The following is a 17,514-nucleotide window of genomic DNA, read 5'->3' on the forward strand; positions in this document are numbered from 1 at the left end:
ATTGGAACCTATTTTATTTGGACCGGGGCTGGGATTAAGGTGAAGTAAGTGATCTAGAATCTGCAAGTTCAGGGTTAGATCCTGTCTTTACTCAAAATGCTGGCATTTTGTTCATCATGGATTTGTTTGGTATCGATTTTGATTTTTACATATATTGCAGGAAAATATTATTTATCTTGATTACTGAGTATTTTGATACCCCTTTAAGTTTTGCACCTGAGCCAAGTACCTTACTCACTCTAAGCCTTATAAATCTCACCCTAGTCCCTGGCCAATTACTGCCTCTTCCTGAAGGACCTGGCTAGGACCCAAGGGTAAATGAGCAGAGGCTGAAGTTGCCCCCTACCACAAACACGCACAACATTAGGTAGGCTTGACCCAGGCCCAGCTTAGCTTCCCTGGGGCCCACTGATCAGAGTAAAATGAAACATCCTTACAATGGCCTTCAAGCTCCCTGAGCTGGGCTCTACCTGCTTTGGCCTTCATCTCCCTTATTCATTCCCTTCCAGCGCTGCTGCTTCCTGAATTTGTTTTTCAGTTTGCCTCATGTGCTTGTCTCAGGGCCTTTGCACTTGCTCTTCCCCTGCCCAGAATGTGCTTCCCCTAGATATTCACATGACCCCCTTCTCATTTTCTTATTTCCTCTGTTTATGTCCCCTTCTCAGAGAGGCCATCACAGACCCCTCACTCTCTGTCTCTTCACACAACTCGATTTTTCTTCATAGACCCTTTGACTACTTTTTCTATTACATATTTGCTTATTTATTGGTAGAATGAAAGCTCCAGGGGGAAGTGGGCTTTGTCTTGCCTGCTAGTATACGCCCTATGGCGTATGTCTGCCACAGAGAGATCAATAAATATTTTGCTTCACAGATGACGGAAGACAGAAGGCCAGAGAGGGGAAGGGGCTAATGTAAGTGAGATAGTGGCAATATTTTACTAAATCCCAGGTTTCCAGACTACCAACTCAGTGCTCTTTCCTGTCTCCTGGGCTCATCCTCATCTCCCGATCCCAAGAGCCCTCCAGGCAACCAAGGGTGACAGTGATCCTGCATAGCTCTCCTATACAGTCCTTTCCACACGATGCACTCACCAGGCCTGGCACTGCTTCAGCCCCTGGCGTCCAACCCGTCTGGCGTCCAGCAGGCATGCACAGCTCTTCCTGGCTTCCTGTCTCTGGCACAGGGCCAGTCGGCGGCTGGGCTGGGTTCCACAGCTGGACCACAGCTGTGGTCTCCGCCTTGCCCTGGAGAATGGCTGACAGCACACTGTGGCGCAACCTCCCTGTAGAGGGCTGTGCAGAGGGGAGTGTGTTTGTATGTAGTGAGGAGAGGCTGCTGGGTAGGGACTGAGATCTCCAGGTTCCCTTCCTGATGGGCACTGGGTGACGAATGGGACTCCAATCCGCCCCCTTCCTGAAGGAAATGGCATGCAGTGGGATGAAGGGAGCTCTGGGTCCCAGGCCTCATTCTAGCCCTCTCTTCTAGTCCTTGTGATGGGAGGTAACAGTGCTGTGTCCCATTCAGCAACTGTCTGTCAGTTGGGTATGCTCCGTATGTCAGACCCTTGCTAGATATTTCTAGATTTGTTGCTTCCTTTAATACACACCCAGTCCAGAGAGTTATTATTTCCATTTTAAAGGCAAGGAAACTGAGTCACAGTGAGGTGAAGGACTTGCCCATGGCTGCGCTACTAGTAGTAGGTGGTCCTGGGACTTATACCACATTTTCCGAGGCCAAGTGTAGTGCGCATTCTAATTCCTGATATGGCCTTTAGCCCATGTAGAGAACTGTGATATTCCTATCTGCCCAAGTTGGAGACATGGCCCTGTGCATCCCTCCTCTGTCTCATTGGTAACTGGAGTACCAGGAACTTGGCAGAGGATAGTAGAAAGAGTGGAGTTTGGTTTGGTGTCATGGAGACTCATTTTTCATCCTGGCTCACTCACTTCTACCTAGCTATGTGATTTCTGGACAAATCATTTGAATGCTCCGAGCTTCCAGTTCTCCTGTGTAAACCTGGGATAATAGTTCCTATCTCTCAACTCGGGGGAGAACTGAGCGAGCAGCTGGTATAGCATCATCAGCTCTCAGTAAATGTTAACTCTTGCCCTATACTTCCCTCCACCATGCCCATTCAGCAGCAAGGAAGCATCAGAGGGAATGTCTATTATTGTGAATTTTATGTACAAACCCTTAGACACTGCTTACTATGCAGTAGAAACACTTTACACAAATATACCAGTTTAATATTCACGGTATTAAATATCAATTAATATTAAATACTTATTTTCCCTATGTCACAGAGGAGAAATAGGGAGGTTAAGCGATTTGCTTAAGCCCCACAGCCTTCCACATCATCCCCTTTAACACCATCTTCCTTGGTTGGGGGAGGGGGGTCAGGTCCTCAGGGATTCTCTACTCTCAGTTGAGGTCTTTTCCCCTTCATCTCCATCATAAGTTAATGAAATCTGAGCTATTAATCATGCATACATGTCCTCATGCAGAGGCTTCCAAACTTTTATTTTAGTAGTTCAACTTTAAAACAATTATAAATAAATCTATTAAAAATTTCTGGACAGTGCCAGCATTTGCATTTAAAAAAAATAGATTTTATTTTTTAGAACAGTTTTAGGTTTATAGCAAAATTAAGTGGAAAGTACAAAGATTTTCCCTATACCCCTTGCTTGCACAAAGGCACAGCCTCCCCACTATCAACATTCCACACCAGGGGGCTACATTTGTTACAATCGATGAATTTACATTGTCACATTATTACCACCCAAAGTCCATAGTTTACATTAGGGTTTACTCTTGGTGGTGTGCATTCTGTGAGTTTTGACAAATGTTTAATAACATTATAACGTCATACAAAGTAGTTTCACTGCCCTAAAAATCCTCTGCGCTTCACCTATTTGTCTCTCCCTGCTAACCCTTGGCAACCACTGATCTTTTTACTGTCTCCATAGTTTTGCCTTTTTCAGAATGTCGCATAGCTGGAATCATACCATGTAGACTTTTCAGATTGGTTTCTTTCACTTAGTGATATGTATTTAATGTTCCTCCATGTCTTTTCATGGCTTGGTGGCTCATTTCTTTTTAGCATTGAATAATATTCCATTGTTTGCATGTACAACAGTATTTATCCATTTTCCTACTAAAGACAACTTAGTTGCTTCCAAGTTTTGGCAATTATGAATAAAGCTGCATAAACATTTATGTGCAGGTTTTTTGTGTGGACATAAGTTTTCAGCTCATTTGAGTAAATACCAAGGAGTGTGATCGCTAGATTGTATGGTGAGAGTAGGTTTAATTTTGTAAGAAGCCACCAAACTGTCTTCCAAAGAGGCTGTACCATTTTGCATTCCTACCAGCAAAGAATGAGAGTTCCTATTGCTCCACATCCTCACCAGCATTTGATGTTGTCAGTGTTCCAGATTTAGACCATTTTAATAGGCGTGTAATGGTGTCTCACTGTTGTTTTAACTTGCATTTCCCTGATGACCTAAGACAGGAGCATTTTTTTATATGCTTGTATGCGGTCTGTATGTCTTCTTCAGTGAGGTCTTTTGCCCATTTTCTAGTTGAGTGATTCACTTTCTTATTGTTGAGTTTTAAGTGTTTTTTTTTTTTGTATATTTTAGATAACAGCCCTTCATCGCATATGTCTTTTGCAAATATTTTCTCCCAGTTTGCAATTTTTCTTCTCATTCTCTTGAAAGTGTCTTTTACAGAGCAGAAGTTTTTAATTTTAACAAAGTCTAGTTTATTATTTCTTTCATGGATTCTTTGATGTTGTATTTTAAAAAGTCATTGCCAAACCCAAGGTCACTTAGCTTTCTCCAATGTTATCTTCTAGGAATTTTTTAGTTTTGTGTTTTCATTTAAGTCTATGGTTCATTTTGAGTTAATTTTTGTGAAAAGTGTAAGATCTGTGTCTAGATTCTTTTTGTTTGTTTGTTTGTTTGTTCGTTTGCATGTGGATGTCCAGTTGTTTCAGTACCACTTGCTGAAAAGACTATCTTTGCTCCATTGTATTTATTGCCTTTGCTCCTTTGTCATAGAGCAGTTGACTATATTTATGTGGGTCTATTTCTGGGCTTTCTATTCTGTTCCATTTATCTATTTGTCTGTTCTTTCGCCAATACCACATTGTCTTGATTACTGTAGCTTTACAGTAAGTCTTGAAGTTGAGTAGCATCAGTCCTCCAACTTTGTTCTTCTTCAATATTGTGTTGGCTATCTGGGTCTTTTGCCTCTCCATGCACAAACTAATTTTTAATGGCTTTATCAAGATATAATTTACAGACAATACAATTTACCCATTTAAAGTATATAATTCAATGTTTTTTTTGTTTTGTTTTAGATTGTAGTAAAGTACATATAACAAAATCTCCCATTTAAACTATTTTTAAGTATACAACTCAGTGGCATTAATTACATTCAAAATGTTGTGCAACCATCACCACTATCTATTTCCAAAACTTTGTCATCACTCCAAACAGAAATTCAATAACTATTAAGCAATAACTCCCTATATTAATTTTCTAGGGTGGCCATGACAAAGTATCAAAAATTAGGTGGCTTAAAATAATAGCAATTTATTGTCTCATGGTTCTGGAGGCTAGGAGTACAAAATCGAGGGGTGAGCAGCTGCCATGTTCTCACTGACAGCTCTAGGGGAGAATCCTTCCTTGCCTCTTCTAGCCTCTGGTGTTTGCTGGCAATCCTTGGAGTTCCTTGGCTGGTAGATCCATCACTGCAGTCATATGGCCAGCTTCTCCCTGCATCTTCACATTGTCTTCCCTCTGTGTGTGTCTGTCTCTGTGTTCAAATTTCCCTTTTTAGGACACCAGTCATATTGGATAAGGCCAATTCTAAATGACCTCGACTTAACCTGGTTAAATCTGCACAGTTCTTTCTAACATTAACATCACATTCTGAGGTCCTGAGGGTTAGGACTTGAGTATATCTTTTTGGGAGGACATAATTCAACCCATAACATTCCCCATTCTTCCCTCTCCTTAGCTTCTGATAATCTCGAACCTACTCTCTGTCTCTACGAATTTGCTTATTTCATAGGTATTTCATATACTGTAAGTGGAATACAGTATTTGTCCTTTCGTACCTGGCTTATTTTACTTAGTGTAATGTTTTCAAGTCTCATCCATGTTGTAGCAGGTATCAGAACTTCATTCCTTTTTATGGTTGAATAATATTTTATTATATGGATATACCACATTTTAAAAACACATTTACATGTTGATGGATACTCGGGTTGTTTCTACCTTTTGGCAACTATAAATAATGCTGTAATGATCACGAGTGTACAAATATCTGTTCAAGTCCTTCCTCCAAAACTATTTTGATAGGGCACTTGTATCAATTTTTAAAAATTGAACATCAATCACAATATATGTCTATTTACTTATAAATTATATACTTATGCTATTGTGTTAATGTACATAATGATGTACATGTATATATACATATAATGTACATAATAAATGTACATCAGAGTAAAAAAAGTGAAAAGTTGAGATGAAAAGTAAATATGAATGAAGTATATTTAAATAGGTGTTTCTTTCTTAACCCTACCTTGGAGACAAAGACAATGATGTACTGCTCTTCCAGAAGGAATAAATGTGATTGACAGATAGTCTTGCTTGAACCTACTGGTTATAGCTTTTCCTGGATCTTATATTTCTTTGACAATCTGATGGGTCATTTTCACCAAAAACTCCCCCTCAAATAAACACAGCTTTTCCAATACAAGTTTAGGAGACTCGTGGACTCTCAGAAAGTGTCGTTTAAGATTATTTGCCTTAACCTGAAATTCCAGGGGTGGAATTTTAGGCATCTGCATGGAGTGGCATTTGGAGGTGGAGAGAGAGAATTTTATGCACCTCTGTGGCCCTGTTCTGAGTCTGTAGGGTTTTTATTTTTAAGTTTGTATTGGCAAACCAGATTACTTTATTTTCTAAGTCTATAGGTTTTTGAGGGCAATCTGGCATTGCTGAGGAGAACAAACAAAGCAAAATAGATGGAAAGCACAGAGAGTGGGATTGGATCAGATAATCGGAAAGTGGAGAGAATAAATCAGGTGATGAAGGAAGTGGTGGAATTGAAGGGGTGCATTGGCCAATGTGTGTGTGTGTGGGTAACCTGGTTCCCAGATGACCATGGATTCCCATTGGTCTGGCCTAAAGCAGTTAAGCTGATGTGTGGGATGATATCAGATTCCCACTAAGGGGAAAGGTCACTGAGAATTTGGGTTCAGGGTTTCCTTTCTGCTTTGGGCCTTATAGTAATAAGAAGCAAAGCATTTTTACATTTATCACCTCATTTATTGCCATCTGTATCAATTAGTATCCTCTCAGGAAAACAGAGACCTTTACAGGTGCTTCAAGTAGAAAGGGTTTAAGTTTAATACAAGAAATTGGTTATAAATGTCTTCGAAGGGAGGAGGCGATGCCCAGAGTCTACAAAGCTGCTGCCATTCCTGGGCTGGAATCCACAAGCCCACACTTGGCATTGGGCAGCTGGAACAGGTGTCAGCAGCACCACGGAGCCTGCATGCCTACTGATGCTGCAAAAGCACCTACCCCACGTGTCTGCCACTGCTGCTGCCACTTCAGAAGTCACCTGCAGAAGCCAATAATGCCCCTTCTCCCTCCCTCGCGCCTTCCCATCTCTCACTGGGTCCTCTCATTGGCAAAAACCGAATTGCAGTTTGGGAAATGTAGTTTTCAGACTTCCAGCACCTGCAGAACACACAGGGAGGGAATGAAGCTGAGAGCCAACAGGCAGAGAACCAGCATGCCACAGTAGCTACCTCAGATCCCCACTAGAAATAGAATCACTGTTTACCAGTGTATTTTCTGTCTCCCCTCATCAGAGGACAGGGTGCTATTTGTCCACCACACTTTCTCCCGCACCTGGAACCCAGGCCTGAGTCAGCGCTCAATAAAAATATTCTGCCTGACTGCTTTGTCCTTCCACAAATAAAGAGGGTGAGTGTTCTCCGCTTTTAACATACAAAGAAACCAAGGTCCAGAAAGTCATTACTTGCCGAAAGAGACCCAGTTGTCATGACACGCCCATCTGGCAAGCTTCAGGATGGATTTGGGCAAAGACAGGGCTGAGTCGGCAGCTGCCCGCTCCCTGCCACGCCTCCCGGTCTGGTTGCTCCCGGCAAGCCAGGAGCCGTGATGTGGATGTCTCTTTCATGTCTCCATGTGCTCATGAAGCTGAGCCCAAGAAGGGCTGACTCAGTCGTGACCTCCTCAGGGTTGGTAACTTCCTTCTGCCCCAGGAAACGGAGCATCCTGAAGGCTCTGCCAAAAGGGCCATGATCGAGGTCAGGTAGTCTAGGCAACTGAGGCAGGGCTGGAAGAGACAGCATCGAGGTCGTAGGCTAGTCACTCCCTCCTCTGTTTCCAAGGGTGGATCCCTCCACCACAGAGTCTGCTATACTTATGGTGACAATAAACCCCAAACCAAAAATTGCTGCACGTTTTTAATGTGTCCTTATGACACAAAATGGGAGAGTTAGTAATAGGGTTTATCCTAGGGTTTCTCAACCTTGGCACTAGAGACATTTTGGAGCCGGATAATTCTTTGTTTTGAGGGACTTTCTGGGGCTGCCTAGGATGTGTAGCAGCATCTTTGGTCTCCACCCACTAGATACTAGTAGCAGTCCCTGACTTGTGACAACCAAAAATGTCTCCAGAAGTGTCCCATGGGTGGTGGTGAGGGGGAGGGGGGAGGCAAAAGCACTCCTGGTTGAAAAGCATTCGTACATGCCCCAAACTCAGGAGGTATCTTTACACTGGACATCCCAGTGGCCAGGAGATGGTGCCCAGTCTGGCAGAAAATATAATCTCTGCCCTCAAGAGAAGAGGCACAATCCTGCCCCTAGTATGAGGGCAGAGACAGACCCTAACCTCAGAGGAACTTCCGGGCTAATGATAAGATCAGACAGCCCTAGAGAAGAAAAAAAACATGTGGTGAAGAGTGCCAACTTTGGAGCCAGAATCCTGCATTCAAGTTCTGGCTCCACTATTTACAGGACGAGTTACCTCTCTGTACCTTGTTTCCTTATCTGTAAAATGGGGGGTAATAGTAGCACTTATCTTGTAGAATTTTATTAAATTATTCATTATTTTATTTATTTTTATAATAGACTTTGTATTTTAGGAACGTTTTAGAGTTACAGAAAAATGGAGAAGATAGTACAGAGTTCCCATATATGTCACAGCCAGCTTTTCTTATTATTAATGTTTGTTACAATTAACGAACCAATACTGATACAAGCTCAGGTATATGGTAGAGTGCCCCTTTATTGGGATTTGTCTGATGTTTCTCTCAGGTTTGGACTGGGGTTATGGATTTTGGGGAGGAAGATCACGGGGGCCAAGCACCCTCATTCTAGTCCATCAATAGTACATTCTATCAACATGATTTATGACTGTTGATGTTGATTTTGATCACTTGGCTGAGGTGGTATTTGTCAGGTTTCTCTATTGTGAAGTTACCCACTCCTTCCTGACTATGTTCTTCAGAAGGAAGTCACTATGCACAGCCCACACTTAAAGACTGAGGAGCCTCATAAGGTTTTTGTGAAGGCTGAATAAGAAATATCATGCCCTTAAACAGTGCCTGGCATGTGGTAAATTCTACCCAATGATTTGCTATGATGATGATGATGATGATGATGATGATGATGGGGAGACACTCTGAAGAGGAGCCTGGGCAGTGCTTACACAGCAAACATACTTAGGACAACTTGTAAGATAGTAAACTGTGTAAGGCAGAAAAATGACCCCTCCCCAATGATGTTCCAGGAATTTATGCATATCTTACCTTACATGGCAAAAGAGACTTTGAAGATGTGATAATGAGTATGGACCTTGAGATGCGAAGATTACTCTGGATTATCTAGGTGGGCCAATCTCAACACATAAATCCTTCCAAGTGGAGAAACTTTCCTGGTTGAAAGTACAGAGAGAAGGTACAATATGATGAAAGAAGAATGTTGGAGAGATGGCAGCATAAAGACTCCATTTACCATTGCTAGCTTTGGGATGAAGGGAGGGGGCCGTAGGCCCCAGAAAGACCCGTATCCCTGCCAACACCTTGAAAGACCCGTATCCCTGCCAGCCCCATGAGATCTGTGTTGGACCTCTGATTACAGAACTGTAAGATAATACATTTGCATTGTTTGAAGGTGCTGACGTGTGGTAATTTGTTACAGCAGCAATAGGAGACTAATATATGTACTGGGGCTGGAAGTAGAAATAGTCCTCAAGCAGATATTACTATTTACTAACTGCAGTGAATCAGCTTCTAGCCCTCTTTCCCTGCAAACTCAATTCTTCCCAGCAATTAAAACAAACAAACATTAATGCTGATTCTGCCATTTCTTGAGGGCGAACTTCTCATCAGGTACTTTGCTAGGCTTTTTTTTTTTTTTTTTCTTTTTTAGAACAATAAATGCCTTTGTTACATGAGCTAAGATAGGAGGGAGAAGGACTTATTTGCCTTTTAGGGCCTTGATTTTCTTCATATAGAACTCCAGCTCCTTGCCCTCTAGCACTCCACCATCTGCTTGGCCATACTGGCCTGGTCGTGAAGTGATGAATTCAAGAAGCTTGCTCTGTTGGAACTCTCTTCTAGAAGACTGATGATTTCGGCATCCTTTTTCCTTTCATCATATTTCTTCTGAATTTTCTGTGCTTGTTTTTTGTTTAAAATCTCTTCTGCCTCAGGAGTCAGCTTGGCCCCCGTCTTGTGGCCCGGAGCCAGTGCAGAGTGGGACTCCTACGACTGTTGGTATTATGTGCTGTAGATGAGCATGGTGCAGAGCTTGCCTGGGGTCTTGGTGCGGACCAGTTCCTTGACAACATTGATGATCCTTGTTTTGCGTGCACAACACTCAGAGCCCCAGGAGAAGTTTTCCAGGTCCAGCCTCGAGGCACGATACTCCCTATTGCCTCCTCGCACACAAACTGTGAGTACGTGGTGTGTGTGTGTGTGTGTGTGTGTGTGTGTGTGTGCGACCGTAGTGTTGGCAGCGGGGCACCCCAGATCATATTTTTGCTTCTCGTGGTAGATCTTTCTCTTGCCCCAGGTCTTGCAGCCCTTGTTCCAGTTGTCCCAAGAGATGCCCATGGCTTGGCACTGGCTGGAAAGAGCTCTACTAGCCTTTTTAAAACATGGCATCATTTAATCTTCACGCCATACCATATTCCCTTTGTATTACAGCACAGACAAAGGGAAAGACCTTTTGCCCTTGTTGCCTCCCAGGTCGGCTCCCTGATAATAATGAACTCTCAGCAAGGTAGAGGTGGCTCTTCAGTGAGCTGAAGCCCTTTTTAATCCAAAGGGTTAAAGGAGGTGTGTTTGCTGTCTTAGAGGCCTCAGTTCAAGACTCCCTAAAACCAATCCTTGTAGATCTATCAGAACATTAGTAGAGTATCTGGAATATTCTGTAACCATTCATTCATTCATTCATTCATTCATTCATTCAATAAGCATCCATTGAGCACCAATATTGAGCCCCTACTCTCAAGAAGTTCCAGCTCTATGGAGAAGATTGGGGGATGGACAGGCATAACCATAACCTGGGGCAGAGTAGGACTGAGCTCTTTAGGAAGTATGTCCTGATAGTTTGGGGAGGAAACGCCAGGATGTGGGAATCTGGGAGGGCTATAGGGTGGTGGTGTGTTTAAGAACAGGTAGGCTTCACTAAGCAGAGATGATGCCAGTGGCATCCTAGTGAGGACAAACGACACAAGCAAAGGTAGAGTGTAAGGGAAGCAGGGTTCCGTGGATGAGTTCTTTTACTTTTCATGGGTTCCTAATTGAATAGGCACTATGATTACCTCCATTTTGAAGAAAATTAAACTGAGGCACAAAGCAGTTGAATGACTTGCCAGAGAGCACGCCCAGCTCATAAGTGGTGAGCTGGGGTTTGCAGGCCTTCCCTCTGACTCCAGAGCTCCTGCTCTTAGTCTTTTTATCTCATCCACAGGGGAAATGCAAGCTTAGCAGGGTGAATTTAGACTGTGAATGAGCTTTGTTTATTCATTTCTTTTGTCATTCAACAAACATCAGTTGGAGCCCCCAGTGGGTGCCAGCTCTGTTCTAGAGAAACCAAGGTGACTAAGTAGTCCTCCCCTGAGGAACTCCCATCTGGAAGAGGAGGTGGTGGTGGAGATGCTGCACTGCCTCACTGCAGAGTGAGTGTCCTGAGAGATGGGCACAGAGGAGGGAGAGTGTGGGAGCCAAGCTTGACTCCTGGGGAAGCCTTATTTAGGAGGATGGAAGAGGGAGCAAATTCAGTGAAGGAGACAGAGAAAAGTGGCTGGAGAGCTGGCAGGAGAGCCAAGATGGCAGAGTCAAGCTAACCCTTAATATGTGCAGGGCCCAGGAAAACACACCATTGGCTTCTGCCTCACAGCCTACCCTCTTTTTACACTCTCGGCTTGTCCTGCAAAGTGAGTGGTCTCATATAGTTAATGCTCATGCACATCCCAACAATACCTCTAAGCTTTCTACCTGCAAACAGCTGTCCCGATCACCCCTCAGGCCCAGGGTGCAAATACCAGTCATGCTTCACTCTCAAGAGGACAGACCAAGGGAAGAAGTCCTTGCAGGCTCTGGAAGGGGACCTAGGGTTGTGTGGCAAAGAATTCCCAAATATTGGGTATCTGAAGTATGCTCTAGAAGACAACCTATGTACTCCAGGAAGGCATATTTCTTTGGCCCACGAGCATCTTGTTCTGTCAGGAACTCTGGTTGTCCAGGTCGAAAGCCCATTTTGGATAGAATCATGGAGGCCTTAAGAAGAGTTTTCATCCAATGTCACGTTCTCTAGGGAGGATGAATGAACAAGGATTAAGAAACAAGACAGAAATAAACTCATAGACACAGAGAACATACCCATGGCTGCCAGATGGGAGGAGAGTAAGGGGGCTGGGTGATAAAGGTGAAGGGAGTAAGAAGTATAGTTTAGGTAGTTACCAAATAGTCATTAGGTTGTAAAGTAAAGCATAGGGAATATAGTCAATAATATTGTAATAACTATATGGTGCCAGGTGGGTATTAGATTTATCAGGAGGGTCACTTTGTAAATTATATAAATGTCTAACCACTATGCTATACAAGGAAAATAATGTCATATTGAATGCCAACTGTAATTAAAATAAACAGATAAATAAAAATTTTTTAAAGGGGAAAACGTGTGGCCACTGCAGTTAGAAGGTGACCGCGGGCTTTGTGAGAGAGCAGCGTGTGAGCGGGGCAGGGTGTGTAGAGATGGCGGGTGAGCATGAGGTGGGGAAAGGAAGGCAGAGAGGACAGAGCCCTCTTTCAAGAAATTTGGCAGGAGAAGGAACTAAAGCCAGAGGAAAGGAGCTCAAAGGGGAGGTAGGAAAGAGGGAATGTTTTTGTTTGTTTGTATTTAGAAGGTAGTAGACAGGAGTATGTTTTAGTCTGAAGGAAAAGAGTCTGTGGAGAGAGAGAGGCTGAAAAACCAGAGGGAAGAAAGGAATGAAGAGAAAATATGCCCCCAAAAGATCTTTTTACCTCATCAGCCAGGACATATGGTGGCCTTAGGGGAAAAAAAAAAAAAAAAAAAAAAAGGACTCTTTCTCTGAATAGAGGTTGTGGCGGGGAGACTGAGGAAGCCCTAATTGGGTGGTCTTGATTGTCCTTGAAATTATCCACATGTACTGAACACTCTCACTCACTGTGTGCCAGTCACCGTTTAAGGGCTAAGTGTGTTAAATCTTAGGCATGTCTTGCAATGATCCTTAGGGTGAATGTTATTACTGTCCCCTCCGATTGACAGTAATGAAAACAGAGGCACAGAGAGCATTAGCAACTGGCCCAAAGTAATACATCTGGTTAGTACGGCCCTTAGATGTAGGCAAAGAGGCCTCCAACCTGGAATCTGTATTTTAGAACGCTCTGAATGTCACAGACATGGAAAAAATAAATTTATTAACAAAACAAGACTTTAGCTTCTCGCCGTAAGGAAGTAACAGGGACTAGATTTACTCTGCTGCCTTAAAAAACTAGGACTCTAGACAAAAATATATGAAACAATGATTTTCAGACTTTGGACAAAAGCAACTCAGGACTATGATCCCTGAGAAAAGGGAAACAAATGAGGTGAGCCCTATAATTACCCTAGCTCACTGCCGGAGGCAGTTTCCGAGCTTCAGTGCAGGGAGGGGGAATCCAAACAGAGCTTGGATGCCTTGCTGATTGAAAAGACAGATTTAGAGTTCAAGAGGCCAAGGTGCTAGAATTTACAGGGCAGAGTCCCAGAGAGGGGGAGCTGAACATATATCCACAGATCTGCAGAAGTGTCTCCTCCAGTCTTTGGCTGAGTACTGATTTGCACACACATGAAAGGAAAGGCTAGAGAAAGAGCCACTGACAGCAGAGCGATGCCTGGAGCTCACACAGGGCTGGGATTAGTTTATGTTCCCAACAGGCAGAGTGGAAAGACCTCATAATACATGGGGTATTGGGTATAGTCCCCAGAAGGGTATTGCTTTAGTAGAGATCTAAATTAACCTTAGACTAACAGCTTTCTGTATCTGTTCTGAAAATCTTTAAAGCAAGCCTCAAAAGTACATATTCCAAGTATTTTAAATATGTGCCAGAACAAAGTCCAACACTACTTAAAGGAATGCGACAGACTCCAACACCAAGCAATGGAAAATTTACAATGTCCAGCATCCAATCGAACTACAGACCAATATCCCTCATGAACATAGATGCAAAAATTAAAAACAATTTTCGTAAATCGAATCCAACAATATATAAAAAGGATAATACATCATGACCAAGCGGGTTTTATCTCCTAAATTGGCTTAATGTTTGAAACCCAATCTATTTAATTTACCATGTTAACAAATTAAAATAGGGAAACCATATAATCATTTTAATAGATGTAGAAAATGCATTTGACAAAATCCAACATCCATTCCTAATAAAAACTTTCACAAAACTAGTAATAGAAATAAAGTTCCCTCAATAAAGAGCATCTAAAAATAAATGAACAAATCACAACAAAAGGCATGCAAAGTAGAAAGTATGACTAAGAATCAGGAGAAAAATCAATCAATAGAAACAGACCTGGAAATGAACAGATGAAGGAATTAGCATTGAAAGGGATAATATAAACGTGCCTCATATATTCAGAAAGGAGGAGAAACTCATGAACATTATGAAGAGAGAAATAAAACTTATGAAAAATTCAAATGTTATTTCCAGAAATGAAAAATACAGTATCTTAAATTTAAAAAGTACATTAGATGTGATTAAGAGCATATTAGATACTGCAGAAGAAATGACCAGAGAATTTGAACATATAACAATAAAAGAAATGCAAAATGAACCCCAGAGAGAAAATAATATGGGGAAAAAAAATAGAACATCAGTAGAATTTGAGATGCTATCGAGCAATCTAACATACAAGTAATTAGAGACCCAGATTGGGGTAGGGAGATAAAAAATATATTTGAGGAAATAATGGTTGAAAACTTTCCAAAACTGATGAAAACTAAAAGCAACAGATTCAAGAGGATCAATAAACCTAGGCAAAAGAAACAAAGAAAATCACATATCATAATCAAATTGCCGAAAACCAGTGATAAACAGAAAATTGTATAAGCAGCCGGAGAAAAAAGACACATCTCAGAGAGGAACAAAGAAAAAGAATTACAACATATTTCTCATGAGAAACTATGCGAGCCATAGGACAATGGAGACATTGTGGGTCTCAGGTCTGGCTGTGATCCTGGCTCGTGACTAGGGATAGGACTCCAAATTTAGACTGTTACATTAATGTAGTAGGGTACTTGTGCCTAACTTATGGAAGTATGAATAAGCTTATTATATCATGCATGTGTGGCAGAATGCCACTATTGTTCTTTAATATACATAAAGCCCATGAGGTCCTCTAGCACAGAAGAGCGCACTTCCTGCAATAAAGTTGGTGCCTGCCGTTACATTCTCATGTTGGCTTGTCGTGCGTTCTTTCAACTGGGTGTCTCACCACTGAAACCTTCGCTTCTTGATTAGTGCGGTGCTGACAGACATCCTCAAAAGAAAAAAGAAACCATCAACCTAGAATTCTATACATGGTGAAAATATCTTTCAGAAAATGAGAACCTAAAGACTTTTTCAGACATAGGAAAACTGGGATCTAGAATAGACAAAGTAAATTTGAAAAGAAGTAGAAAGTAGAAACATGTTGCCTTATTTCAAGACTTATTATAAAATCACAGTGTGCTATTCATGTATAGATAAAAGATCAATCGGTATTCATAAATTATGATTTGTATCTTTCCCTTTTTAATTTTAATAGATGATGTTGAATATTTTTTAAAAAATTTAAAAGAATCTAAATAATTTTAATTTTTTGATTTTTCACTTTACCTTAAAATTCATTTATAATAAAAATATATTAAAATAGTATACTTTGAGCACAATTACATTTTATTTTTAGTCTTGCATATCATTACTGTCATTAAAACAATTACATGGGAATCTTGATTATAAAAACATAATTGGTGATTTTAATGAAAGGAGAGCAAGAAAAAGAAATGTTATAAATGCATAATAATTCATGAGTTATGGGTACTTTTATTGATTATTCATCCAAACATTGATGGCCCATCAACAGAACCCCCATACACATACAATATTAATTAAACTCACTGATTTGTATATTTTTCTGTCTTTCATCATAGAAAAACCACAGCTCTGTGCACATACTCATGCACACACATATATACACAAACACATATTTTTTGGTTATAAGGAAGATATATTTGTCAGCTTAGGAATTTGGAACTTATTTTATGTAACAATTTGATAGCTTTATTTGTAACTTTTAACTATCAAGATATGGAGTTTGGGGGCTTTTTTATACTCTTGCCCTGAGACGCAAGCATGGCGGCTGCGGCTGTGTCTGATAGGTGCAGGACCCATGATCTCACCCAGGTCTGATCTGACCCCAGGCACCAAGTGCTTCCCACTGCACCACAGTGCCTGGTTGTTGAGAGTGGGGAAAATATTTGGGAAGAGTAAAGCACAGAGAAGTTTCTGGAAGAGGCCTGTGGAGATGCCAAGGGATCTCTGTGGGGAGTGGAATTTAACGTTGAGAGGGAGAGGTTGATGGACGAAGGAGGTTAAAGAGTACAGATTAAGGGTGGTGGAGGTACTAGGGTCACTGGCTTTTCCTCTGGGGACAGCAGACTTACTGAAAGTAGGGTTATCAGGAGAGAGCTTGTAGCCTGGAGCTGGAAAGTGCCTGGGTTCTGATCCCTCTGTTGAGCTGACTCTCTACTCAGTCAAAACCCTATTACTCCCAGGAATGGTAAGCCAGTATCATACGGCAACCTTAAAAATAAATGCAGGGGAAACAAATCAACATACTACATTTTAGCTAGATACAATAAGTCCTCATTTAATGTCATTGATAGGTTCTTGGAAACTGAGACTTTAAGCGAAACCATGTAAAAGGAAACCAATTTTACCATAGGCTAATTGATACAAACAAGAGTTAAGTCCTGTGGCATATTTCTGGTCACAAAAACATCACCAAACTTCCAAATGAAGACTCAAAACATGTCTAATATTAAACATTGAAATAAATGTAAACTATGCATACATTTAAGAAAGATTAATAAAAACGAGTAAGATTATTTTCCAACATGCTTATTCCAGTTCAGAGTTGCAGGTGGCTAGAGTCTGTCCCAGCAGCTCAGGGTCAAGGTGGGAACCCACACGGACAGGATGCCCTTCCATCAAAGGGTGCACTCACACACCCACACCCACACTCACTCACACTGAGACAACGTAGACATGCCAGTTCACCTCACATGCACATCCTTGGAACGTGGGAGGAAATTGGAGTCCCTGGAGAAAATCCATGTGGACATGGGGAGAACGAGCCAGTCCACGCAGACAGTGGCCCCAGCTGAGAATCGATTATTTTTCTCATCAAGGTGATAACAAAATGACCTTGGATGAAACGATGTTATTTGAGCACCTGCTGTCCTGTTGCCTGCCAAATACTGCTAGATGCCAAGCCAGAGATAGCTAGTGTTAGAGACAGGCTAGCACTAAGCTCAGATATTTCTATTTGATGGTATCAAAGGATTGAAAAAAAAATGCAAAGTTACTTTATGCCGTGCTCAAGGTCCACCAGATCATCTCCAGGACACCAGTGATACGGCCCCATCATCTGGGAAACACTGCTCTGGGCCAGACTCCAAGACAGTGCTAACAAGTGGCCAGGCCAAACTCTTCCACCATTCCCCATCTACCACTGATCTAACGTTGTGCTAGGTGCATTGTTTCCAGAGACAGTCCCCATCCCTGGGCCATGGCGCTCCTCCTACCAGGAGATGGAGGCTGTTTCCTCTCACCTTGATTCTGGGCTGGCCTTGAGACTTGCTTTGACCAATAGAATGCACCAGAAGTGATG

The 17,514-nt window shown here is 41.9% G+C and overlaps 1 pseudogene; it reads right to left on the reverse strand.

Moving 5' to 3' along the window:
- Window positions 1-9,534: 9,534 nt before the first annotated feature.
- On the reverse strand, window positions 9,535-10,172 carry LOC120596285 (40S ribosomal protein S8-like; annotated as a pseudogene).
- Window positions 10,173-17,514: the final 7,342 nt, after the last annotated feature.

This window comes from Pteropus medius, unplaced genomic scaffold, assembly GCF_902729225.1.
Source record: "Pteropus medius unplaced genomic scaffold, Ma_sr-lr_union100, whole genome shotgun sequence".
Taxonomy (NCBI): domain Eukaryota; kingdom Metazoa; phylum Chordata; class Mammalia; order Chiroptera; family Pteropodidae; genus Pteropus; species Pteropus medius.